This window comes from Triturus cristatus, chromosome 3_1 (genome assembly GCF_964204655.1).
Source record: "Triturus cristatus chromosome 3_1, aTriCri1.1, whole genome shotgun sequence".
Classification (NCBI taxonomy): domain Eukaryota; kingdom Metazoa; phylum Chordata; class Amphibia; order Caudata; family Salamandridae; genus Triturus; species Triturus cristatus.
In genome coordinates this window covers 404884977-404911106 of record NC_140583.1, presented here as the reverse complement: position 1 = coordinate 404911106, position 26130 = coordinate 404884977, and the positions used below count along the sequence as shown (strand labels likewise).

At 53.5% G+C, this 26130-nt stretch overlaps 1 protein-coding gene across 3 annotated transcripts in view; it reads left to right on the top strand.

Annotated features, from left to right (window-relative positions):
• The window catches only part of DMXL2 (Dmx like 2), a 2034639-nt gene that overhangs the window by 1039637 nt on the left and 968872 nt on the right, over positions 1–26130 (top strand). The window lies entirely within an intron of this gene.

Here is a 26130-nt window from a genome sequence, read left to right as displayed (position 1 = left end):
ATGAAGCTCCTAGCAGCACGGCACTATGTTGCTCCCAGTCATGATCCAGAGGAAGATCAACGACCTGGTCACAGAGTCTCGTTCGCAATCGGTCATCATCAAAATTGGGTAAGTCAAAGAGGCACAAGAAGTCCAAGAGTACTTAGCCTTCCCCCATTGATCTTGTGTTTCTAGGCTCCGCTCCCGTACTCCTACTGCAGAGCCAGAGGCTGAGCCCACTCTGCGTCTCCCTCCCCGAGCCGGAGCAACCCCTTCCCAACTTAAGGAGTTTTATGTGGCCAAGGAGTCTATATTTGGGCCCCCACCTTCCTCTAACGTGTCTTCAGGCCCCACTGAGCCGAGAGGACTCAGCTGGCATTGGAGCAGGCTCCTCGTGGTACCCTAGCTGAGCCTTCTGAATCCACCTTCAGATCTGGAACAATGCTGAGACCTACGCTGGAGTGTCCTCACAATGACTTGGACCCCATTGTCCTGCCTTACTCCGAGACGGCATCACTGCTCAACATCAACCCCAGTTCAATTTGGTCTACATCAACCTGTGACAGGCCTAGGGTGGAATTGGACTTGGGGTGGTGGTGATGATGCTACCGACCAGTACTTTGATTCATCTGATGTAATGGCCCATCTTCTACCAAGATGACAATTGCTATAAGGAACTAGGAGATGCCAGTAAACAGGACACATCTCCAGATGCTGGTCTGGTCTCCCCTCCAAGACCTGCCATGGAGGAAGGCACATTCTTCACTATGGTGGTGAGGACGGGAGCGCAGGTCCTTGATTTGCAGCTTCCCTCTGTCCACGTGGAGACCAACACTGCCCCACTCCAGGGGATCCAGCTTTCCTCACCCAACACCCAAGAGTCTGCTGTTACAGGCCTCAACTGCTATGCCTCGCATTGTGGTCGGTGACCGCCACATGCATATTGAGTCAATACTCCCACACCTTGTGTGACACGGTCATGCAAGTGCTGCTCATGTTCTTGGAAGAAGCTCGAGACGTACTGAACAAGGCCAATATTGATGGCAGGGATTCAGCAAAGTTCACCATCTGGTGTTGATTCGACACCAGTGTTTGGCTTGGCAGGGTTTGAGTCTCCACAGTGGCACTATGCCGCCACACCAGGTTGCAATCAACTGACCTCTCAGAGGATATCCAGTCATCTCTGATGGACATGCCCTTTGTTGGCTCTCTCCTGTCCAGTGATAAGGCCGAATCTGAAAGAAAGAGTTATTTATAGATTCCTTACCTTAGAGTTACCCCCAGGCATCAGACTGAATCCAGAAAGTTTTTTGTCAGCAGTACCCCTGCGTGTCAGAAGGTGGCGTCGGTCGACTCTGCATTCGTCATCGGCATCGTGGTCACCGGGATGACGTTGCGGTAGCTACATAGATGCCGCCCTGGCGTGCTGACGTCAGTTCTTTAGATTTCCATACCAGCAAGCGCAGGTCCAGAGGGAGCGGAACCCCCAGTCACTTTTTGACTGATGTCTGTGACGGTTCCCCACCGAGTGTGCCTCTTCTGCCTGGAGCGTGACCAAGACCTCAAGTCATGCTCTGACTGCCGGTCCATGAATCTAAAGACCGAAAGCTTCTCGATGCCCAGCAGTCGGCTCCGCACCGTTCGAGGACCCGGTCGTGTAGGAGGTTGGGGGATCGGTGGCGGAGCCACCACCATTCTTCATCCAAGTCATCGCACTCGGGTCAGGTAAGTCAAAGCACAAGAAGAAGTTGAAGAAGCATTATTGCTCTTCGACTTCTACCCATCCTATGGCTGACGCTTGGAGGGATGCGGGTGGTGCCGCTACCGCGGCTCCGCATGCAGAGCCTGAAGGGTCGGCTCTGGATTTCCCCCACTTCCAGGGACCTGGAGCGACCCCTGCCCAGCTTCGCCATCTGTGAGCAGCCCCACTCCACCGGCGTGCCTTTTGGCCCCGCGGACTCAGCTGGGGGCCTTGGGCCTTCGACGCCGGTGGCTTCAGCCTCGGTACTGCAGGGCCCCCTTGGCTCCAGGCCTGGATCCGGATCGGTGCCGGTCAACCTTGTTATGCCTCCCCGGCGCCAATTCCACCGGCATCTGAAAGAAACACGTTAGTTAGATTCCTTACCTTAGAATATCCCCAGGCGTCAGGCTGGATCCGGAAAGATTTTTCGTCAGCAGTACCCCTGCGCGTCGGTAGGCGTCGTCTGCGGCTCCGCGTCTGTTGTCGGCGTCGGGATGACGTCGTCGGAGTACTTAGACGCCGCCCTCGGGCGCTGACGTCAGTTCTTCTTTTTTCCGCGCCAGCAAGCGCAGATCCGAGAAGAGCGTACCATTAGTCGTTTTTTTGACTAACTTTTTCGAGCCGACTTCGACTCCTGGTGCCGTGAGGGATGCCCGGGTTCAAGCCGTGTGACGTCTGTCACTGACTTATGTCCCTGTCGACACCAGTTGACCTCACGACTCCTCCATTGGCGCCGACCCCCATAGTGTCGCTCCTGGCGCCTGGTCCGGGTCCGGCGTCGGAGCGGCGCCGTCTCCGGCGTCGATGGGTGAGCCTTTCGCCTATGACCCGGCTCCGTCATTTCTACCTGTTTACCAGGACACGGATGAAGGAGAGGACTGGGAGGGGTCTGAGGACCCTCTGGCACAGCAGTGCCAGTTAAGTCAGGACTGGGCAGATGAGCTGAGGGACGCTAGTGGTCTAGACACTTCGCCTGACACTGGTTTCATCTCTCCTCGTTCCATGGCTACGGAGGAGGGTGCTACGTATGCTGTGGTGCTGCGCAGGGCCTGGAGCTCCCTGCAGTGGCCGTGAGGACTAACCTCCTCACTGAGGTGCTTCAACCACCAGTAAGCTCTTCAGAGCCTCAGCTGCAGTTTAATGAGGCCCTCACCGAAGTCCTGATGGGCACTTGGTCCAAGCCCTCCACAGTCTCTCCTGTGGATCGGAACGTGGCCCGACGCCACCGCCCAGCTCCGGGCGACCCCAGCTTTCTGTCCGTACACCCCACCCCTGAGAGTCTGGTTATCCAGGCCTCCACGTCCCAAACCGCCTTCCCGTCCGCACCTCCGGACCGGGAATCCAAAAGGATGGAACAGTTTGGCAAGAAACTGTTTTCCTCCCTCAGTCTTGGGTTGCGGTCCATTAATACCGCGTGCCTTTTGGACCGTTCCACCCACTCTCTGTGGGATACGGTGGTGGACGTGCTGCCCCAACGTCCTGAGGAGGCCAGGACACGGCTCGCCCAGGCTCTTGCTGAGGGGCGTGATGCAGCACGGTACTCCATTAGATATGGACTTGACACCATGGACTCGCTGGGTAGAGCGATTGCAGCGACGGTGGCGATTCGTCGCTGTAGGAGAGTAGGGTCTGCTTTCTATGTTCACCCCCACTTTTTGCTTTTGCTTTACTGGTTTTCGACTTAGATGGGGCTGTGGGCCTGCTAATCAGACCCACAGCCCTGCTGTTCTCTCTCTAAATTGAACTATGTACTTTAGGTGCATAACCTATTTGGATAGGATCACCTTATTGGCCCCTGTACAGTGTACCCTAGGTACCCAGGGCATAGGTGTACCCTAGGCCTCCCAGGGGCTGCAGCATGTATTATGCCACCCCTGGCCTGGCCTTCCATTATGACACAACTGGCTGATCACTCAGCTGGAGCAAGGTAGTGTAATCACTCTTTGCTTAGGTGTAGTATTCCTATACCAAACTTATATATAGACACATGTGTACCTATCAGTCACTCCTATGGCAGGCCTTAACAATCCTGGAGGCAGAGTGCTTGGTAATATGTGAGATGGTGCTCTAGCATGAGCTGAGCCTGTCTGCAGCTTTCGGAACCATGTCCTTATAGCTGTTCTATGATATAGCCTACCATATACTCCTAAAGTGCCTTATAATCTTAAACGGTTATGGTAACTATGGTTTGGCTTTATCAAAACATGTCGTGTAAGGTGTCTAACACTTTGGAATAATACCCCCATCCCATTTCTGGGGATGAGGATATTATCCCTCCCTTCTAGAGGGAGAAGACATGTTGTAACCTACTTACCCGGTTAAAGTTAACCAGAGCCCCAGCATCACAAAATGGATGCTGCTGCCACAGACACGAGTCTGACCTCCTGCTGCTGGGAGTGATCCCGGCAAGGGAGGCTTGGACAATAGGTTTCCTGCCTTGGGAGGTGCGAGCACCACCCCAGACAGGCCTTAGTGTATTGGGGCAGGGAGGGATGAATAGAATGAGACATGCCTGGGGCACACAAGGTGTCCCGTGCATAGTCCAGTTCAAACCGGTGCTGGGGCACTCCAGCCCCAGTCCTGGCGCGAAACTGGACAAAGGGAAGGGGGTGTAACCACCCCCCTCCCAGGTCCCACCCATAAGGCGTGACCTAGCAGGTAACCCAGCCCCCCAGATTTGGATAAGAGTGGTAGCTGGGCCCCAGGAGATTAGATTATCCTGAACCTGCAACTTGAACAGAAACTCTGGACCTTCGACATTCGACGAAAGAAGAAGACTGAAGAATCTCCCTTGTGGCCAAGGAGTGGCTACCCTGTGCAAACAGGCACCATCAAGAGACTACCCTTTGCTTTGCTGAAGTTCTACGAGGGACCGACTGCAGAGCCCGACCAGAGCCTTGACTTCCAGACTTCTCCGACCCTGATCCACATCCACAGCCGAGCTGAGATCCGTGGAGGCGACGAGAGACGTGGGACCGGCTACCTGGGAAAAGTGGCTAGTATCTTCCAGCGCAGCTTCTGAGGCACCCTCGAAGTTGTGCACCGGGGATTGAGAAGCCCCAACCCCAAGCACCATCTGCACCGAAGATCAGCCCCCCACACTCCACGAGTCCTGCGTGGGGCTCTTCTGCATTTTCCTGCTTGCCGCGTCTGTCCGGTTGCTTGCCCGGTGGCTAAGTGGCCTTTGTGACGACGCATCCTGAAATCTTCACCGCTGGTTTGGTTCCACCAGACTGGCTCCCGCTTCTTTGCAAAAGAGAAGCACCCCAGACCTTCCTGGTCTGCACCAGAAGCAAGTCGTCTGTTCTTCGTGGGTTCCGCTTGCCAAGGCTTGGTGAGTCCTAGTTCGACTTCGACGCCGCCGACAGCAAGAGCCTTCGTGGGACAGCTCGCCTCCTGGTCCTGGTCGTCCTCGACGTCTTCTGGTACCCGTGGCTGCAGCGACAAGCTTCACCTTTCACCTGCAATCTTCACAACATCGCCTGGTTCCTTCCTGGTCCCACGTGGTCACTGGCTAGTGACCTTGACTCTGTCCCTTCTGCTTGCAGGTCTCCTCTCTTCTTGATCCCAGCCTTGGGATCCACCGGACACTCTTCACTGACTGCCTGTCAGCAACTTTCCTTCAGGCATCCATAGAAGTCCACGATGAAACCCGACGCAAGTTCACACCTATGCACCCGCAGCCCGTGGGCTAGGTAACTTGGGTACTTCGGTGCTCACAAGGGTAGTGACTATCCTAGGGTATAGTTTCCGAGTCTAGCTGCTTCAGAAGTGTCCTTAAACTGTTAATTTCTAACTGCTAGTAATTCTATCGACTTTTACGCATTACGCGTGAGTGTTTCCACTCTGCACCTGAATCCCGTGGGCCTCCCACTTCCTAACTGTTGCTAGTGTAGTGTAGCCCCAGCGATTCCCTAGGCCTAGGCCTATCCTATTTCCGTGACAGTGGTCCTTATACCACTTCTTTAGTATATGGTTTGCGTGGCCCCTAGGGCCTAACTGTATTACTTACCTGTGTGACTTAATGTATGCATAAATAAGACTGTGTTGTATTTACCTCGAATCTCATAAAGAGTGCTGAGGGTTTGACTAGAATAAATACACTTTGTTTTATATATATATCTGTTGTGGTGTCCTTTCATTTGGTATTCAAGGGATTATATATGGTATCACAGCTGGCTTCACATGCCATTCAGAGTTTAGCCTAAGAGTGCTCTTGTCCATGCTACCACTAGGATAGCTGGTCTATAAGGTTGACTTTACAACCAATCACCATAAGGGTTGTTTGGACTGATATAAGGTGTACACTAGAACTAGTGACATCATACATCAGGCCAACTTCTCACAGTCGCCACGCCTGGCTGAGGTCCACAAACTTTTCAGGGGATGTCCAGATCACTCTCATGGACATGCCCTTTGATGGCCGTCGCCTTTTTGGCGACTAAGCTGATAGCGCACTGGAGAGATTTAAGGACTCCAGGGCTATGGCCAAGTCCTTGGGCCTGTTGGCCCAGCGCCAGCAAACGTCTGCTTTTCGCCCTTTTTGTGGCCAAGGAAGGGGCGCCCCCGCACGTTCGTCTAGCCACAGCCTGCAGAACCAGCCTCAACACTGTCGTGGACGTGGATTCCGCCATGGCGGAGCAGGGGGACAGAGAGCCGGTCAGTCCACATCCGCTCCCGCAGCATCTGCCTCAAAGCCTTCCTAGTCTGAGCTTTCAGGCCCATTCCACGCCAGTGGGAGGCAGTGTTCGCCATCACCTGCTCTACTGGTGTACCATCACTTCGGACAGGTGGGTTCTGCAAATCGTACGAATGGGCTAATCCCTCCCCTTCGAGGCGACCCCTCCAGCCATGCCACCGCAGTACCACCGCATGTCAGGGGATCACTTGCAACTTCTGCAGGAGGAAGTTACGGCCCTTTTGGTCAAGGGGGCCATCGAGCGCGTTCCTGGCCCAGAAGTAGGACGGGGTTGTTACTCCCACTACTTTCTGGTTCCCAAGAAGGGCAAAGGGGGCCTAGTATAGTAAGCACACTCATGCTATGTATTCCTCGGGTATACCAAAACGTGCGAGAGCATATAACATATAATCCCAACGTAGGGAGTCAAACGCCTGCCTCAAATCAAGTGATATGCAGCCTTCCATAGTTCCCGTGACGCGTGTGTCCAGCATAACTTGATCTAGCCGTCTGATGTTGAGTGCCGTGCTCCTACCAGGTACAAACCCACACTGATCTGAATGTATTAGCGCGGGAATAAACTGATTAAGGCGAGTAGCCAACAACTTACTCAGGATTTTATAGTCCGTGTTGAGGAGTCATAAGGGTCTATAGCTCAAAATAAGCAAAGCATGCCTCCTGGGCTTTAATAGTGAAACCACTAACGTTTGCAATGTAGTAGCGGGGAGCCCGCCTTCCTCCAATGATTCGTGATAAAGACATTACAAATGAGGAGTTAGCAAGTCTGCGTACATTGCGTAAAATTCGACCGGTAGGCCATCATTCCCTGGAGTCTTATTACGTGGTAAAGCCTTAATCGCCTGTCGTATTTCCGCCCCTGTTTTTGGTCGTAGTCAGTCATCACGTTGGCGTTGTGTGAGTTGGGGGATGCATAAACTGTCAAAGAATGATTCAAAGTCAGTGTCAGTACGTCCGGGCAACGGACCGTAAAGGTGTTCATAGTAGTCCTTAAACGCAGTATTGATGTCTAATTGCGTGTTCACCACCACATCCACATTGTTCCTAATTTCTAATATGGGTGTGGGCAAGGGGGCGTTCCGGACCAACCGTGCCAGAGGTGGCCCTGATCTGTCAGCTAAGTTTGTTGCTTTTGCGTGTAAAATCGGTAATCAACAACACGTAGCTCCGCAAGTAGCTCCGCGTATCAAATGTTAGCCTCTCGTAATTGTGTCAATTGTTCATTTGTCCCTGTAGCCTCCCCCTCCAGTGCGGCTAAACTACCCTCTATCTCTGTAAGCCGCTCTATAAGAGCGAGTCGCACTCCTGTCTTAGTGCTAATTGCCACTCCCCTGATGACCGTTTTAAAGGCATCCCATTCCATCTGTCGGGACCTAGCAGACCCCGTATTTTCTGAGAAATAATGGACAATCGCCTCTGAGAGGGCATTGCGGAAGACCTGATCCTCCAACATCTCAGGTTGTAGCTTCCAAGTCGGTATCGGAGTGGGAACCTTGCCCCATTGCATAGTTAATTCCACTGGGTTATGGTCTTTCAGGGTTTTCCCCATATGGAGCACCGAAGTAATGGACCCAGGAACCGATCTATCCGAGTGTGTAGTCTGTGTGGTGGCGAATAAAAGGAGTATTCCCTGTGACCAGGGTGTTTTGCCCGCCATGCGTCATGTAGTTCACAGCCTTCCATCCATCCCCTAAACGCCTCCGCTTGTTTCTTGCTTTCAGTGGCATGTAACGGAGGGTGAGACCTGTCTAAGTCAACATCTAACACAGCATTGAAGTCGCCCCCTATCACCCAAGGAAATGCAGCCCAGTCTGTCAAGGCTGCACCTAATGTAGTCAGATATTTATCCTGATCAATATTTGGTGCATATATGCAGCGCATAACCACATGAGCCCCATCCAATAAGCCATGAAGCAGCACATATCTACAGTTGACGTCTATTTTCTGCTCTAGGAGCATAAAATTCCGCATCCACACCGCCGCCCCCCTGGAGAAAGCCGAGTATGTTGTAGCGAATAGCTGCCCTCTCCATTTTCTCTGCAATTTGGCTGCCTCATCAACATTAAGATGAGTTTCTTGTTAACAGGCTATAGCAACCTTCCTTCTAGTAAGTTGCGCCAGGACCCGGTGTCTTTTATGAATTGAGCATAAACCCCTCACGTTCCATGTGCAATAGGTATATGCATTATATAATGCCATCGTGGTGCAGAAAGCGTAATTGCAATGTGACCTGTGGAAACTGAAACCCTGTAGATAGAAACTGCTTAAGAGCCGAGCACGCTACAACATAGAAACTCCCCAATACTAGGTTCCCCCTTAAAACATCAGAGGACCAAACATGAAACAAAAGTCCAACATGGATTGCAAACAATAAATGCTTCATCGCAGTCGCCTGGGGGGTGGAGGCCTGAACTGCATCAGTTCGTAGAAACAACGTAATGCTCAGTTGAGTATGTCTTGGTTACATTAGCACACTTCCCTTTAAAGCATATGTACCCTGGACCCACAAAGCAGTCATCAACTGTAATACATACATTGCATAACCTTCATATACATTACCACTCCCGGACATGCCGGATCACAATATTAGAAGTCTCTGGCAACCTGAGCTGTAATCGAGGGGAACAGCGTTATGCTAGTTTCAGATTCAGAGCGCACCGTGTCGGCATTTGATGAGTGTTTTGAAGACACCGCAGCTTGGGCATCATGAGCCGCCAAAGCCACTGCTGTAAGGAGTGCATCTTTCTGGCTGGTAGTGATCTGTTCCGAAGTTGGGCCAGAGTCCATAGTGATCATGGTATTGCCATGACCCGATCGGGGTAGTCCAGTCGTTCGTATCGGGGAGACACGACGCAGCTTTCCCGACGACAGTGAAGTCTGAGAAGTCTCCGGTGTAAAAGTTATTTCAAGCCAGTCCGCTACTTCCTCAGTGTTTTCAATAAAATACGTTTTCTGTCCGTAGACAACTTTCAGTCTAGCCGGATAGAGCAGTGCGTATTTCAAGTTGCGTTCGTGCAGGCTTTTCTTGACTCCCAAAAATGTAGCTCTAGCTTTCTGGACTGTCGGGGTAAAATCCTGGTAAAGAGAAATTGTACAATTCTCGAAACGCATGGGAGCGTTCTCTCTGGCAGCCCGCAGGATAGTGTTGCGGTCCTTGTAGTGCAGAATGCGTGCTATCAGCGGGTGAGGCGGTGCACCCGGTTGAGGACGTCTGGCAGGCACCCGGTGCGCCCTCTCCACACTGTACAGGGATGTTAGGCCCTCCGTTGCTACATGGTCCCACAGCCAGTCCTCTACAAACTGTGTAGGGTTGGATCCATCGCTGCGCTCCGATATACCAAGTATGCGAACGTTAATGCGACGGGACCTCCCTTCCACGTCGTCTACCCTGTCCTGCAAGCCCTTCAATTGTCGTTGAAATTGTTCAAGTTGAGTGGAGTGCATAGTCTGCTGGGGTATGAGATCATCCAGTGCCAGTTTATTCGATTTGACCTTGTAGACCAGCTTTTTGTGGTCCGCCTGTAGTAAGCTGAGATTAGTGGACATCATGCCCATGCGTATCTCCAGCGCCGTTCGTGAGTCTCGTATTTCTTTCAAGATTAAATCCAGTTTAGCATTGTGGGGGTCTATACAAGTAGGTATCACATCATTGTCCGAAGCATTAGAGGGGTCACTGCCAAATGTGAGCTGCATTTCGCCATCCGCGGCAGCGTCCACTTGCTTGCTTCTGTAGGGTCCCATCGCACCACGGTGTCCTCCCGTCCATCTCTGCTCAAGGATGGTCTCTTGGGGGGCCTCTAGGGCACTACTCCACTCCGTTTATACACCCAGATAAGCACAGGTCCTTGGCGCACACAGATTACACCCAAAGGCACAAGTTCCGCAAGCCACAAGTATTCAGTCTCTTCTGGTCAGTGGTTACACACTCCCGGTGGACACTGTCAGGGATGCCAGTCGCCGTATCACTAGCAGCTATCAGAGCAGTCCCAGCGGTGAGAACTACACCGCACCTCCAACTCAATCGTGAGCTCTTCCCCACATCCAGGGCAGGCCGCAGGTGGAGAGCGTCACCGCGCCCAGCTCGAGTGATCACTGAACATGGTGGACAGGGGTGAAAACTTTCGCAGGCCGACCATCCAGCAGCATTTCAGCCAGTACAATGCTGAACGAAGTATATATCTCAAAGGCGGGGGTAGAGTGTGTATATCGCCACAATACAATGCCACGCAGAGGGCTATCTTCCACACGTGTCGGGCAACAGCGATGCCCAGCACAGTTTCAGGGGCGCCCCCCTCTGGTTCCAATATCACGCCACTCAGTGTGTGTTCAGCCTGGTATCAGCCGCGTCCCAATGGGGGGGGAGCGCCCGCAGTCCCCACATACTACAGCGCCAAGAGTTTCCGCCCGCACTCGTTCTCTTACCAGAGCGCTTCTAATCCTTGTCCTCTCTCACGCAGATTCCTGGCGCGGCCGGCCGCATCCACCATCTTGCCTATGGCGTCTGTTGTGGTGCAGCAAAGTAGAAAAGCAGACGATCACCTCTGCCCACGCTCTCAGCGCCTCCCAGCTGCTCCTCCCTCCCCACCTCCCCATTTATGGCGGCCACTGCGCAGCGGACGCGCCACTGGCGCGCCTAAGGCAAGCCCGTCTGTGCCCGTCCTCGCCTGGACCGCGCCCAATGCCAGAACCCCTGTCCCCCGTAGCAGCCACGAAGTCCGCCTCCGCTACGACGCCAACACCCTCGTAGCTCTCAACCCAGGAAGGACCCACACCTGCTGCAAGGCCGCCCCGAGGCGCACCCACGGCCCCTTCACCTGCCGGAACTGCAGCTTCTCCTGCCGCGAAAGTGCCAAGACGCCTGCCACGACGGAACCCAACCAGCTTAAATACATCCTGATCAACACCCGCTCCGCACACAAACATGCCGTTGAACTCTGATACCTACTCGTCACCGCATCACCATACGCCGCCTTTCTAACCGAGACCTGGTTGAACGAAACTTCTCGCCAGACATCGCCATAGCCATCCCAGACGGGTACAAGATCACCCGCAGAGACCGCACCAACAGGGCCGGAGGAGGAATCGCCATCGTCCACAAAAACACCATCAGGGTCTCAACAAACACCAACGACACCCTCGTCTACAGACCGCCAGGACCCCGGCCTCAATTCTGCGACTTCATCGCCGACCTCATCAGCCCGCACACGCTGACCTCCACCGACTACATCCTCCTCGGAGACCTGAACTATCACCTGGAGAACGACGACGACAGCAACTCCTCCACCCTGATCGACAACCTCACCAACGTCGGACTGAAAGAGCTCGCCACGACGCTGACCCACATCGCCGGCCACACGCTAGATGCCATCTTCTCCTCAAGCCCACACGTCACCTTCAGCCACGCCTCCGAACTCAACTGGACAGACCACCGCTGCATCCACTTCTCCTTCCGAAAACCCCTCACACACCACCGCACACTACAGACCCCCCGCTGCTGCTGGTGCAAAATCACCCAAGAACAACTACAGAAAAGCTTCGCACTCAACCCTCCGACGAACCCCACCAACCCCGATGAGGGTGCACTCAAAGGCAACTGCCGGAAACTGGAGAACATATGGCTCAGCGACAAGACGCCAGACAGCCGCGCTGCCCACAAAGACGCCATCCGCAACCACCACCACCACCACCTCATCAGGACCGCCAAAAGGACCTCCTTCACAGACCGCCTTGACAACAACGCACACAACAGCAAGGAGCTCTTCACCATCGTGAAGGAACTCTCCAACCCCAGCTCCAACGCCAACGACATCCCACCATCGCAAACCCTGTGCGGCTCCCTTGCCGCCTTCTTTCACCGGATAATCTCCGACATCCATAACAGCTTCAGACCCCGGACGACCCCTGCCCACCGCACCGAACCCTCCGCACCCCTCTGCCCACAACACCCTGACAGCCTGAGCCAACGTGAGCATCGAGGACACAATTAAGACCATGGGAACAATCCACTCCGGATCCCCGTCCGACCCGTTTCCGCACCACATCTTCAACAAAGCCAGCAATTCCATCGCACCCCACCTGCACAAAATCATCAACCTCTCCTTCGAGACCGCCACCTTCCGTGAGAACTGGAAGCACGCAGAGATCAACGCCCTACTGAAGAAACCCAAGGCGGATCCGAGCGACCTCAAGAACTTCCGACCCATCTCCCTGCTTCCGTTCCCAGCAAAGGTCATCGAGAAGATAGTAAACACCCAGCTCACCCGTCACCTCGAAGACAACAACATCCTGGACCCGTCCCAATCAGGATTCCACAGCACCGAGACCGCACTAATCGCCGCCACAGACGACATCAGGATCCTACTAGACAACAGCGAGACAGCGGCCCTCATCCTCCTGGACCTCTCCGCCGCCTTCAACACCGTCTGCCACCGCACACTACGCACGCGCCTCCACGACGTAGGGATCCGAGACAAGGACCTGGACTGGACCACCTCCTTCCTCTCCGGCAGAACTCAGAGAGTCCGCCTCCCCCTGTTCCGATCCGAGGCCTCCGAGATCATCTGCGGCGTCCCTCAAGGATCTTCCCTCAGCCCGACGCTATTCAACGTCTACATGGCACAACTAGCACGCATCGCCCGACAGCACGACCTCAACATAATCTCCTACGCCGACGACGCTCACCAAGGACCCCCTTACAGCCAAATCCAACCTCCACCAGGGAATGAAGGCCGTCGCAGACTGGATGGAGGACAGCCGCCTCAAACTGAACACAGACAAGACGGAAATCCTCATCCTCAGGTCCAATCCCTCCGCATGGGACGACTCTTGGTGGCCCACGTCACTGGGGTCCCCCCCGGCCCCCACTGACCATGCACGCAACCTGGGAGTCATCCTCGGCTTGAAACACTCCATGACCAAACAAGTCAACGCAGTCTCCTCCACCTGTTTCAACACCGTCCGCATGCTCCGCAAGATCTACAGATGGATCCCGACAAACACGAGGAAAACAGTCACCCAGGCCCTAGTCAGCAGCAGACTCGACTACGGAAACGCCCTCTACGCCGGAGCCTCGTTCAAGCTCATCAACAGACTACAGAGAATCCAGAACGCCTCTGAACGCCTGATCCTCGATGTCCCACGCCGCGACCACATCACCCCCACCTGAGGAACCTGCACTGGCTCCCCGTCGACAAAAGAATCTCCTTCAAGCTCCTGATCCACGCACACAAGGCACTCCACAAAACCTGCCTAGCCTATCTCAACAGTCGACTCTCCTTCTACGTACCCAACAGGAATCTCCGCTCTGCTGACCACGCCATGGCCACGGTCCCACGCATCCGGAGAACTACTTCCGGAGGCAGATCCTTCTCCCATCGCGCTGCCAGGACCTGGAACACCCTCCCCCTCTATCTATGACAAACCGAAGACCTGCTGACCATCAGGAGACAACTCAAGACCTGGCCCTTCGACCAATAGCAGCAGCACCCCTCTGTGAGAAGTTGGCCTGATGTATGATGTCACTAGTTCTAGTGTACACCTTATATCAGTCCAAATACCCTTATGGTGATTGGTTGTAAAGTCAACCTTATAGACCAGCTATCCTAGTGGTAGCATGGACAAGAGCAGTCTTAGGCTAAACTCTGAATGGCATGTGAAGCCAGCTGTGATAACATATATAATCCCTTGAATACCAAATGAAAGGACACCACAACAGATATATATATAAAATAAAGTGTATTTATTCTAGTCAAACCCTCAGCACTCTTTATGAGATTAAAGGTAAGTACAACACAGTCTTATTTAAGCATACATTAAGTCACACAGGTAAGTAATACAGTTAGGCCCTAGGGGCCACGCAACCCATATACTAAGTAAGTGGTATAAGGACCACTGTCACGGAAATAGGATAGGCCTAGGCCTAGGGAATCGCTGGGGCTACACTACACTAGTAACAGTTAGGAAGTGGGAGGCCCACGGGATTCAGGTGCAGAGTGGAAACACTCACGCGTAATGCGTATAGTCGATAGAAATAGTACAGTTTAGAAATAAACAGTTTAAGGACACTTCTGAAGCAGCTAGAGAGTCGAGACTCGGAAACTAGACGCTAGGATAGTCACTACCCTTGTGAGCACCGAAGTACCCAAGTTACCTAGCCCACAGGCTGCGGGTGCATAGGTGTGAACTTGCGTCGGGTTTCGTCGTGGACTTCTATGGATGCCTGAAGGAAAATTGCTGACAGGCAGTCAGTGAAGAGTGTCCGGTGGATCCCAAGGCTGGGATCAAGAAGAGAGGAGACCTGCAAGCAGAAGGGACAGAGTCAAGGTCACTAGCCAGTGACCACGTGGAACCCGGAAGGAACCAGGTGATGTCGTGAAGATTGCAGGTGAAGGTGAAGCTTGTCGCTGCAGCCACGAGGACCAGGGAACGTCGAGGACGACCAGGACCAGGAGGCGAGCTGTCCCACGAAGGATCTTGCTGTCGGCGGCGTCGAAGTTGGACTAGGACTCACCAAGCCTTGGCAAGCGGAACCCACGAAGAACGGAGGCCTTGCTTCTGGTGCAGACCATGAAGGTCTGAGGTGCTTCTCTTTTTCAAAGAAGCAGGAGCCAGTCTGGAGGAGCCAAACCAGCGGTGAAGATTACAGGATGCGTCGTCACAAAGGCCACTAGCCAGCGGGCAAGCAACCGGACATACGCGGCAAGCAGGAAAATGCAGAAGGGCCCCACGCAGGACTCGTGGAGTGTGGGGGGCTGATCTTCGGTGCAGATGGTGCTTGGGGTTGGGGCTTCTCAATCCCCGGTGCACAACTTCCAGGGTGCCTCAGAAGCTGCGCTTGAAGATACTAGCCACTTTTCCCAGGTAGCCGGTCCCACGTCTCTCGTCGCCTCCACGGATCTCAGCTCTGCTGTGGATATGGATCAGGGTCGGAGAAGTCTGGAAGTCAAGGCTCTGGTCGGGCTCTGCAGTCGGTCCCTCGTAGAACTTTAACAAAGCAAAGGGTAGTCTCTTGATGGTGCCTGTTTGCACAGGGTAGCCACTCCTTGGCCACAAGGGAGATTCTTCAGTCTTCTTCTTTCGTCGAATGTCGAAGGTCCAGAGTTTCTGTTCAAGTTGCAGGTTCAGGATAATCTAATTTCCTGGGGCCCAACTACCACTCTTATCCAAATCTGGGGGGCTGGGTTACCTGCTAGGTCATGCCTTATGGGTGGGACCTGGGAGGGGGGTGGTTACACCCCCTTCCCTTTGTCCAGTTTCGCGCCAGGACTGAGGCTGGAGAGCCCCAGCACCGGTTTGAACTGGACTGGCACGGGACACCTTGTGTGCCCCAGGCATGTCTCATTCTATTCATCCCTCCCTGCCCCAATACACTACGGCCTGTCTGGGGTGGTGCTCGCACCTCCCAAGGCAGGAAACCTATTGTCCAAGCCTCCCTTGCCGGGATCACTCCCAGCAGCAGGAGGTCAGACTCGTGTCTGTGGCAGCAGCATCCATTTTGTGATGCTGGGGCTCTGGTTAACTTTTAACCGGGTAAGTAGGTTACAACATGTCTTCTCCCTCTAGAATAGAGGGATAATATCCTCATCCCCAGAAATGGGATGGGGGTATTATTCCAAAGTGTTAGACACCTTACACGACATGTTTTGATAAAGCCAAACCATAGTTACCATAACCGTTTAAGATTATAAGGCACTTTAAGAGTATATGGTAGGCTATATCATAGAACAGCTATAAGGACATGGTTCCGAAAGCTGCAGACAGGCTCAGCTCATGCTAGAGCACCATCTCACATGTTACCAAGCACTCTGCCTCCAGGATTGTTAAGGCCTGCCATAGGAGTGGCTGATAGGTACACATGTGTCTATTTTAAGGGTAGATATAGGTATACTATATCTAAGCAAGGGGTGATTACACGACCTTGCCCCAGCTGAGGGATCAGCCAGTTGTGTCATAATGGAAGGCCAGGCCAGGGGTGGTATAATACATGCTGCAGCCCCTGGTAGGCCTAGGGTACACCTATGCCCTGGGTACCTATGGTACACTGTACAGGGGCCAATAAGGTGATCCTATCCAAATGGGTTATGCACCTAAAGTACATAGTATTAATTTAGAGAGAGAACAGCAGGGCTGTGGGTCTGATTAGCAGGCCCACAGCCACATCTAAGTCGAAAACCAGTAAAGCAAAAGCAAAAAGTGGGGGTGAACATAGAAAGCAGACCCTACTCTCCTACACCCTCCCCCCCTCTCCCCCCACCCCCCCCCCACCCCAGCGCCTTGAAACCTTCATGGGTATGTAGTGCGCTTTACAAATTATGTGATTGATTGATTGATTGATTGAAAATGCAATTTTTGTAATGATGCTTGTTCTGGAAATAGTGTTAATTTGAACATTCTCCATCACTGCTCGTCTTAGCCCCTTATATTTAAAAAACGTGCTGGTCCCTATTTCCGAGGCAACGTCTGTAGTCCAATCCTGGAGGAAGATCGAGACTCTTTAGAGAATAACCAGAATAAGTGTTGCCAAAGGAAAGTAACTTTTTAGGTCGAGCCCTGAGCCAGAGCACAAGCTCTGCTCTGGGGTTGATCTGTGGTAGTTGACTATCGCCCATCTTTTTCATTGGCTTGTGTCTTTGTCGTTCCTAAATGCTGCCTTCTGATTGGTTTATAGGCTTGTTAGTCTCTTCTTATGACGGTCATGTCGTCATTTGTATCCTTCCATGGCTACTGGCCCCTTTACTTTGAGTGTTGCACAGTGGTTTTTTTTTAGTTTGTGATCACTATTTTCTTCCCGTGCCTTCACCCCCCTTCCCGCAGTCCGTGCCTTCTCGCCCCCCCGCCTGCACTCCTGTTGTGTGTGCTTTCTCGCCCCCCTGACCACCCGCACTCCTGTTTGCAATGCAATAGATTTAGTGTAAATATGAGTCCTATTGCATTGCAAATGCTTGTTGTTAAATAGAGTGCTATCATGCTGTTAAATGTTAAGGCTCCCACGGTCATTTTACATCTGATAGAGACTACTGTAGAATTATCCCCAGGCGTGAGACTGGATCCAGAAAACTTTCTTGCCCAGCATCCCTGCGCACCGGGGGGACGGCATCACACAACTCCGCCCAGGCGTCGTCCGCGTACGTAACGTCAGCGAGGTCACATAAGTCCAACCCCGGCGCGCCTACGTCATTTTTTTCCATTTCCGCGTGCAACGCGGATCCAGTTTGTGCTCTGGGCCTGTTTAGGCCTTTCCCTTATGCTATTGCTGCGTTTGTGGGAACAGTGTGCAAATGCCTTCAGGCTTTAAAACGTGCACGTCGTGTGGCCGCCTCATGTCGGTGACGGAGCCTCACCCCATCTGTATGTGGTGTTTGGGGGAGCACCACGACTCCACTGATTGTGAGGCGTGCCAGCAGATGAAGCCGAAATCCCGATGGGAGCGCCAGATGAAACTTCTTTTGGCTCGTGTTTCCAGGTCGGCGGCATCATCTCGCCCGGACCCTGCGGAGGGTTCTCGGACCTGCGGCTTCCCTCGCTGACTTCGATCTTCTCCCAGGTCGCAAGAGCGCCGCTCACCTCTTGGTAAGTGTCGCAGTTTGTCGAGCCAGGGACGTGGGCTCTCCACGGGTGGTGCGGCCACACGTGTCGTCCCGTTATCCGCCGTTTCCCGACGTGGGGGCGACCAGAGCCCAGATGGAGACATATGCGGCGGCTTTGCAGGCCTCGCTGGCTTCTCCTCCTCCTTCCCCTCCTGGGACGTCAGCGGATCCCTTGCAGTGTGCGGGCCACTAGTCGGCCCCGCGGCCGACTAGTTCGACTAGTTCGGATCCAGGCTCTTAGGATGTGGTGCCGTTGGGGTGCGGCCCTTCGGGGGTCCCTACTTCAGACCACGGCGCCTCTGCTTCGCCGCAAACTCCCGCGGGAGTCCCTGTGGTGTCACGGGAGGTTGCCGGGACTCGGGTCGCACCCCCGAGGCCCTCTCGGGTCTCGGGACAGGCGGAGGCCTTAGCCGAGGTTGAGGTGACGCCGCTACGGAGCCGACGGCTGCTGGCCCTTGTGGCGACATAGGGGTCGGCGGAGGGCCCATCTCGCCCTGTCCCGGGTCGCGGCTGGCAGGGGACTCCTCGTCCCTCCCCAGGCCCTTCTCATCCCTCCACGCAGGCGGCTGCCTCGCCGGAGGTCAGGTCGGTGCTGCCCCGGCTCCGGCCCAGCTCCGGTCTCCTGCGCCGTGTCCTGTATCGGAAGTCGCCCCGGCTTCTCCCCCGGCGATGACGGTGTCCTGCCTCAGGTTGCGGACTCTACGGCGCCGGGCCGACGTCGGGTTGTTGACTCTTCTTCGGACGCCTCTTCTTCTCCAGAGGTTCGGCGGGTGCTGGTTTCATCCTCGCCGGAGACGGGCTGCTGTGTCGTGGCTTTTTTCCCGACGTCGTCTAAGGGTGGCTCCTCGCCATCTCCACGACCACGATCTTCGCTGGAGGAACCGCAGGTCCCCCACTCCTCGGTCCCTCTTCCTTCCGGCCTTGGCCCTTCCTTCCTCCAGTTGGTTTGGGGGATGGCTGCCTTAGCTTGCAGCTGTCACCTAACGAGGAGCTGCTTTCCCCTCTGCGGGGCCCTACGGAGGCGGGTGCGGCTTTCGCCCGCACTGTTTCCAAGCCTGTGGGAATTTTGCGCATGGGTGATCCAGCTGCCCATTTCCCCGCAGATCATCTTCTGGAGGTTCTCCATCAGGGCTCTGGTGGTAGGGAACTGTTGCTTCCCTTCGAGGGTTCGCGCCACTCTTTTCTTTTGAGGACTTGGGGCCGTCCCGCCACGGGGGACCCGGTGCCCCAGCACCTTCTGCACCACCACCACCATCCTGCACCGCGTGATCCGGTGTGCCTTTCTCTTCACCCTTCGACCAGAGGCCCCCTTTTGCAGTTGGCCTTTCCTGCTTTGCCATTGCTGTTGTCTCCCCAGTCAAGGGAGGCCCGCTGGCTGGACTCCTGGGGGCGCAATATGTTTGCCTCGACCAGTGCGGCTCTGCGGGCCCTTAACACACTGTGTGTTTTGGCTATGGCCACTTCTTGCTTGTGGGACTCTGCGGCGTCCCTCATGTCTGCCGCTTCTCAGGAGGGTGCCTGTGTGCATTTGAGACACCATGTCTTGGATGGCCGGGAGCTGGCAGTGTTCATCCTTCGCTCCGGTCTGGACATCTCGGAGGGGCAGGGCCATGCCATGGCTTCTTCTTTTGCCCTTCGTCGCCATGCCTGTCTTCGGGACAGTGTGTTCCCGGAGAATGTTCGAGAACGGCTGGTGGTCTCCCCTTCGATGGCGCTCTTTTGTTCCATGCCCCTGCAGACTCAGCCATCCAGAGGTTCTTGGTGGGGCTTCGACCTCCTCCTCCTCCTAATCCACCCCCCCCCCCTTCTTCTCCTCCTCAGTGACCTGCCTGTTGATCTGGTTCTTGGAGCTGTTCTTCCGTTGGGGCGGGTCGCCCCGGTTGTCTGTTCTGTTCTGTGTGCTTTATGGCCACTTGAGTCCTCCTTGCTGAGGCTGTGAGTCTGTTGGCTGCGGGCCAGCCCTTTTTGACTGTGTGTTTTTCCTTTGGGTTTTTTACACCATGCTGGGCCTGAGATTGGGCCTTCTGCGTTTCCCCTCTGGCTGCTTGATATGCTTCCTGCGGGGTTTTTTGCCGCAGGTCTTTTTTGTTGTCCTCTGCTGCGGAAGTTTCCTCCTAAGAGGTTCCCATGTCTTGGGATATGACATGCTCTATGTGGGGCAGGGTTGGCTGTTATATAGCCCTGGTATGTGCTGGGGAGTTGTGGTCACTTGCGGGATTCTGCTCTTTGTGGCGTTAGGGTATGTTGCTGATGCAACCTTCTTCTTCGCCTTTTTGCTTTGAGTGTTTTGTTCTATGGTGTCCCTGGTGTCTGGCGGAGCTTGCCAGTGCCGCCCTCTTATTCTTTCTTCATCGTTGTGCTTTTTTGGGGCTTTAGTGGGACTGTCGTCCTGTCTTCTCTGCTGCTTCCGGTGGGCCTTGCACTCGTTTCTACCTCTTCTCCCTGTGGGGGGGGGGGATGGTCCCTGATTTCTGGACCCTCTTGCGGGCACAGTTTGTCCCTGCGGGGCATTGAGCAATTTTTCCTGGGTGACCTTGAGTTCCCCTTTTCGGCTTCCCCCTGCTTCTTGCTGCCGGCGCCGTCCTGTCTGGGATTGCCTTTGCTCTGTCTCTTCTCCTTGTAGTCTCTAGGTTGCTCTTCTCCTTCGGTGCCCCTTTCCTTGCCTTTGGCGGAGGTTTTGGTGCCTCATGTGGGCGTTTGGTGTTTGGCCTCTATCATCTTCTTCTCTTCTTTTCCCGCACCCCCCTTGGGGTTGGTGGCCTCCTGCTGGCGAAGGTTTCCCTTTGCCTGGGGGACGGTGCTCCTCGTCCTGTTTTCGGACTCTGCCCCTGTGCGGCCCTCTGTTGTGCCCAGGTGGGTGTGGTCCTCTCACAGACCCTCCTTCCCCTTGGGTATGGCTAGGGTATCTATTCTACGTGAAGGCATCTGCGGCTAGTAGTCTCTATCAGATGTACGAGTTACTTACCTTCGGTAACGATGTATCTGGTAGAGACGATTTTATCCACAGATTCCTTCATGGCCCGCCCTTCCTCCCCGTTCTGCGAGGGCTTGTGATTTGGTCTTTTGCACTCGCTTCCCTGTGGGTGGCTGTGTCTTCTATGAGTACATTCTTTCCCTCAGACTGTCCCCTTTTTCCTCCCTGTTGTCACATGGGAGGATAGGTTTGTTGGTACTTCTGGCTCTTTGCGATCCTTGAGGTTGGGGCTTTTGGCTGTGCCTCTGCCCTTGTTCCTGATGGGGGTTGTCACGCTCTGTGATGGGGATGTCTTGGAGGTTTGTTGTTCCCTGTGTGTCCCGGACTGGTTCCCCTTCCTTATCTTTGGTTGGGGTTGTAGTCCTGTTGCATGTTATCGTGACATTTTACATATGTCCCTTGTCTCGGGGGAGGGGGGGGCTGTCTCTGTACTGGCAGGGTCGCTGCTCTGTTCTTTATTCTTTCCCTGCCTTTGGGTACTACAGTGCCGGGCACTGCTCTATTTGGTGTTGTTCCTCACCATTCCTTTTCTGCTCTTTCACACACTGTTCCTATACTCACAGTTTTGTCTGTTGACTCCGCGTTGTGGCGCGGAAAAGTTCTCCGTAGAAAACTGATGTAGGCGCGCCGGGGTGGGTCTTATTTGACCTCGCTGACGTCACGTACGCGGATGACGCCTGGGCGGAGTCGCGTGATGCCGTCCCCCCAGCGCGCAGTTATGCTGGGTGTGAGAAGTTGGCCTGATGTATGATGTCACTAGTTCTAGTGTACACCTTATATCAGTCCAAGCAACCCTTATGGTGATTGGTTGTAAAGTCAACCTTATAGACCAGCTATCCTAGTGGTAGCATGGACAAGAGCAGTCTTAGGCTAAACTCTGAATGGCATGTGAAGCCAGCTGTGATACCATATATAATCCCTTGAATACTAAATGAAAGGACACCACAACAGATATATATATATAAAATAAAGTGTATTTATTCTAGTCAAACCCTCAGCACTCTTTATGAGATTCGAGGTAAGTACAAAACAGTCTTATTCAAGCATACATTAAGTCACACGGGTAAGTAATACAGTTAGGCCCTAGGGGCCACGCAAACCATATACTAAAGAAGTGGTATAAGGACCACTGTCACGGAAATAGAATAGGCCTAGGCCTAGGCCTAGGGAATCGCTGGGACTACACTACCAGCAGTTAGGAAGTGGGAGGCCCACGGGATTCAGGTGCAGAGTGGAAACACTCACGCGTAATGCGTATAATCGATAGAAATAGTACAGTTCTAAAATAAGCAGTTTTAGGACACTTCTGGTATAGCTAGAGAGTCGAGACTCGGAAACTAGACCCTAGGATAGTCACTACCCTTGTGAGCACCGAAGTACCCAAGTTACCTAGCCCACGGGCTGCGGGTGCATAGGTGTGAACTTGCGTCGGGTTTCGGCGTGGACTTCTATGGATGCCGGCAGGAAAGTTGCTGACAGGCAGTCGGTGAAGAGTGTCCGGTGGATCCCAAGGCTGGGATCAAGAAGAGAGGATACCTGCAAGCAGAAGGGGCAGAGTCTGGGTCACTAGCCAGTGACCACGTGGAACCAGGAAGGAACCAGGCGATGTCGTGAAGATTGCAGGTCTTCACGATTGCTTGTCGCAGCAGCCACGGGTACCAGGAGACGTCGAGGACGACCAGGACCAGGAGGCGAGCTGTCCCACGAAGGCTCTTGCTGTCGGCGGCGTCTAAGTCGAACTAGGACTCACCCTGCCTTGGCAAGCGGAACCCACGAAGAATGGAGGACTTGCTTCTGGTGCAGACCAGGAAGGTCTGGGGTGCTTCTCTTTTGCAGAGGAGCGGGAGCCAGTCTGGAGGAGCCAAACCAGCAGTGAAGATTCAAAAGTGTGTCATCGCAAAGGCCGCTAGCCAACGGGCAAGCAACCAGACAGACGCGGCAAGCAGGAAAATGCAGAAGGCCCCCACGCAGGACTCGTGGAGTGTGGGGGGCTGATCTTCGGTGCAAGAGAATTTTCCAGATCCAGTCTCACGCCTGGGGATAATTCTACGTGAAGGATTCTGCGGCTAGAATCGTCTCAACCAGATACATCGTTATCGAAAGTAAGTAACTTGTACTTTAGTCCGCCTTCGTTGATTAGTTACGTCACGTCATTTTTACATCAGCATGGGTTTATTTAAAATCATTTGGTATCTATTCTAACTGAACCGCTTAATTAGAGCAGCTTTGGGTAACTTATGCACCACACCGGTAAGAGACGCTAGGCAACGAGTGTGAGAAGTTGGCCTGATATATGATGTCACTAGTTCTAGTGTACACCTTGTATCAGTCCAAACAACCCTAATGGTGATTGGTTGTAAAGTTAACCTTATAGACCAGCTATCCTAGTGGTAGCATGGACAAGAGCAGTCTTAGGCTAAACTCAGTATGGCATGTGAAGCCAGCTGTTATACCATATGTAATCCCTTGAATACCAAATGAAAGGACACCCCAACAGATATATATAAAAATAGAATGTATTTATTCTAGTCAAACCCTCAGCACTCTTTATGAGATTCGAGGTAAGTACAACACAGTCTTATTTAAGCATACATTAAGTCACACAGGGGCCACGCAAACCATATACTAAGTAAGTGGTATAAGAACCACTGTCACGAACACAGGATAGGCCTAGGCCTAGGGAATCGCTGGGCTACACTATACTACCAAAGGTTAGGAAGTGGGAGGCCCACGGGCTTCAGGTGCAGAGTGGAAACACTCACACGTAATGCGTAAAAGTCGATAGAAATAGTAGTTATTAGAATTTAACAGTTTTAGGACACTTCTGGAATAGCTAGGAAGTCGAGACTTGGAAACTAGACCCTAGGATAGTCAATACCCTTGTGAGCACCGGAGTACTCAAGTTACCTAGCCCACGGGCTGCGGGTGCATAGGTGTGAACTTGCGTCGGGTTTCGTCGTGGACTCCTATGGATGCCTGAAGGAAAGTTGCTGACAGGCAGCCAGTGAAGTGTCCGGTGGATCCCAAGGATGGAATCAAGAAGGAAGGATACCTGCAAGCAGAAGGGACAGAGTCTACGTCACCAGCCAGGAGCCAGGAAGGAACCAGGTGATGTCGTGCAGATGCAGGTGAAGACGTGAAGCTTGTCGCAGCAGCCACGTGTACCAGGAGACGTCGAGGACGACCAGGACCAGGAGGCGAGCTGTCCCACGAAGGCTCTTGCTGTCGGCGGCGTCGATGTCGAGTCAGGAGCCAAGAAGCCTTGGCAAGCGGAACCCACGCAGAATGGAGGACTTGCTTCTGGTGCAGACCAGGAAGGTCTGGGGTGCTTCTCTTTCACAGAGGAGCGGGTGCCAGTCTGGAGGAGCCGGACCAGCAAGATGAAATCAAAGGTTCGTCGTCGCAGAGGTCACTAGCCAACGGGCCAGCAACCGGACAACACGTCGAGCAACTCGGGTGCAGAAGGGCCCCACGCAGAACACGTGAAGTGTGGGGAGCTGATCTTCTTTGCAGATGGTGCTCGGGATGGGGGCTTCTCAATTCCCCAAGCACAGCCTCGAGGGAGCCTCAGAAGTCAGTTACTAGCCACTTTTCCCAAGTCGCCGGTCCCACGTCCCTCGTCGCCTCCACGGTTCTCTGCTTCGCTGTAGATGTGGATCTGGTTCAGAGGTGTCTGGAAGTCTCGGCGCTGGTCAGTCTCTGCAGTCGTCCCTCGTAGGATCAGTCGCAAAGCAAGCAGCGGTTGCTGGATGGTGCCTGGTTGCCCAGGGTGGTCACTCCTTGGCCACAAGGGTGATTTCTTCAGTCTTCTTCCTGAGGTCGAATGTCGAAGGTCCAGAGTTTCTGTTCAAGTTGCAGATTCAGGTTAATCTAATCTTGCAGGGCTCAGCTACCTACTGATATACTAGGCTAGTGGGCTGGACTACCTGCGAGGTCCCTCCTATGGGTGGGACCAGGAAGCGGGGTGGCTACACCCCCTTTCCTTTGTCCAGTTTCACGCCAGAGCTGGGGCTGGAGTGCCCCAGCACCGGTTTAAACTGGACTATGCATGGAGCACCTTGTGTGCCCCAGGCATGTCTCATTCCTTTCAGCCCTCCGTGCCCCAATACACTAAAGTCTGTCTGGGGAGGTGCTCGCACCCTTCCAAGCAGGAAACATTTGTCCAGGCCTCCCTGGCTGGGAGGGCTCCCAGCTGCAGGAGGTCAGACTCGTGTCTGTGGCAGCAGCATCCATTTTGTGATGCTGAGGCTTTGGTGAGAGTTAAACAGCAAAGTAGGATTTTAACATGTCTCTCCCTCTAGAAGGGAGAAATAATATCCTCATCACCAGAAATGGTATGGGGGTATTATTCCAAAGTGTTAGACACCTTACACAACATGTTTCGATAAAGCCAAACCATAGTTACCATAACCGTTTAAGATTATAAGGTACTTTAAGAGTATATGGTAGTCTATATCATAGAACAGCTATAAGGACATGTTTCCGAAAGCTGCAGACAGGCTCAGCTCATGCTAGAGCACCATCTCACATGTTACCAAGCACTCTGCCTCCAGGATTGTTAAGGCCTGCCATAGGAGTGGCCGATAGGTACACATGTGTCTATTTTAAGGGTAGATATAGGTATACTATATCTACGCAAGGGGTGATTACATGACCTTGCCCCAGCTGGGTGATCAGCCAGTTGTGTCTGATTGGAAGGCCAGACCAGGGGTGGCATAATACATGCTGCAGCCCCTGGGAGGCCTAGGGTACACCTATGCCCTGGGTACCAAGGGTACACGGTACAGGGTCCAATAAGGTGATCCTTACCAATTGGATATGTACCTAGGGTACATGGAGTCCATTTTAAAGAGAGAGCAGACAGCCTGAGACCCTGAATGGCAGGATCTCAGGCCAACTAAGTCGAAAAACCAGCTAGACACTAGGCAAAAAGTTTGGGGGTAACCATAGTCAGATATTCACCTTCCTACAGCGAGATGTCATCTAAGGATATTAGCCACCAACATACACCTCACTGCCAAAGAGTTTGTGGCCAAGGAAAATCACTGCTAAACTGCTCGCTGTGTGAGAACGGACCCACATGCCTGCCTTCCCCAAACCCAATTTTCTGAGCCGCCTCCAGTTTTTAACCAAGTGCCGGAGATTACTCGAACTT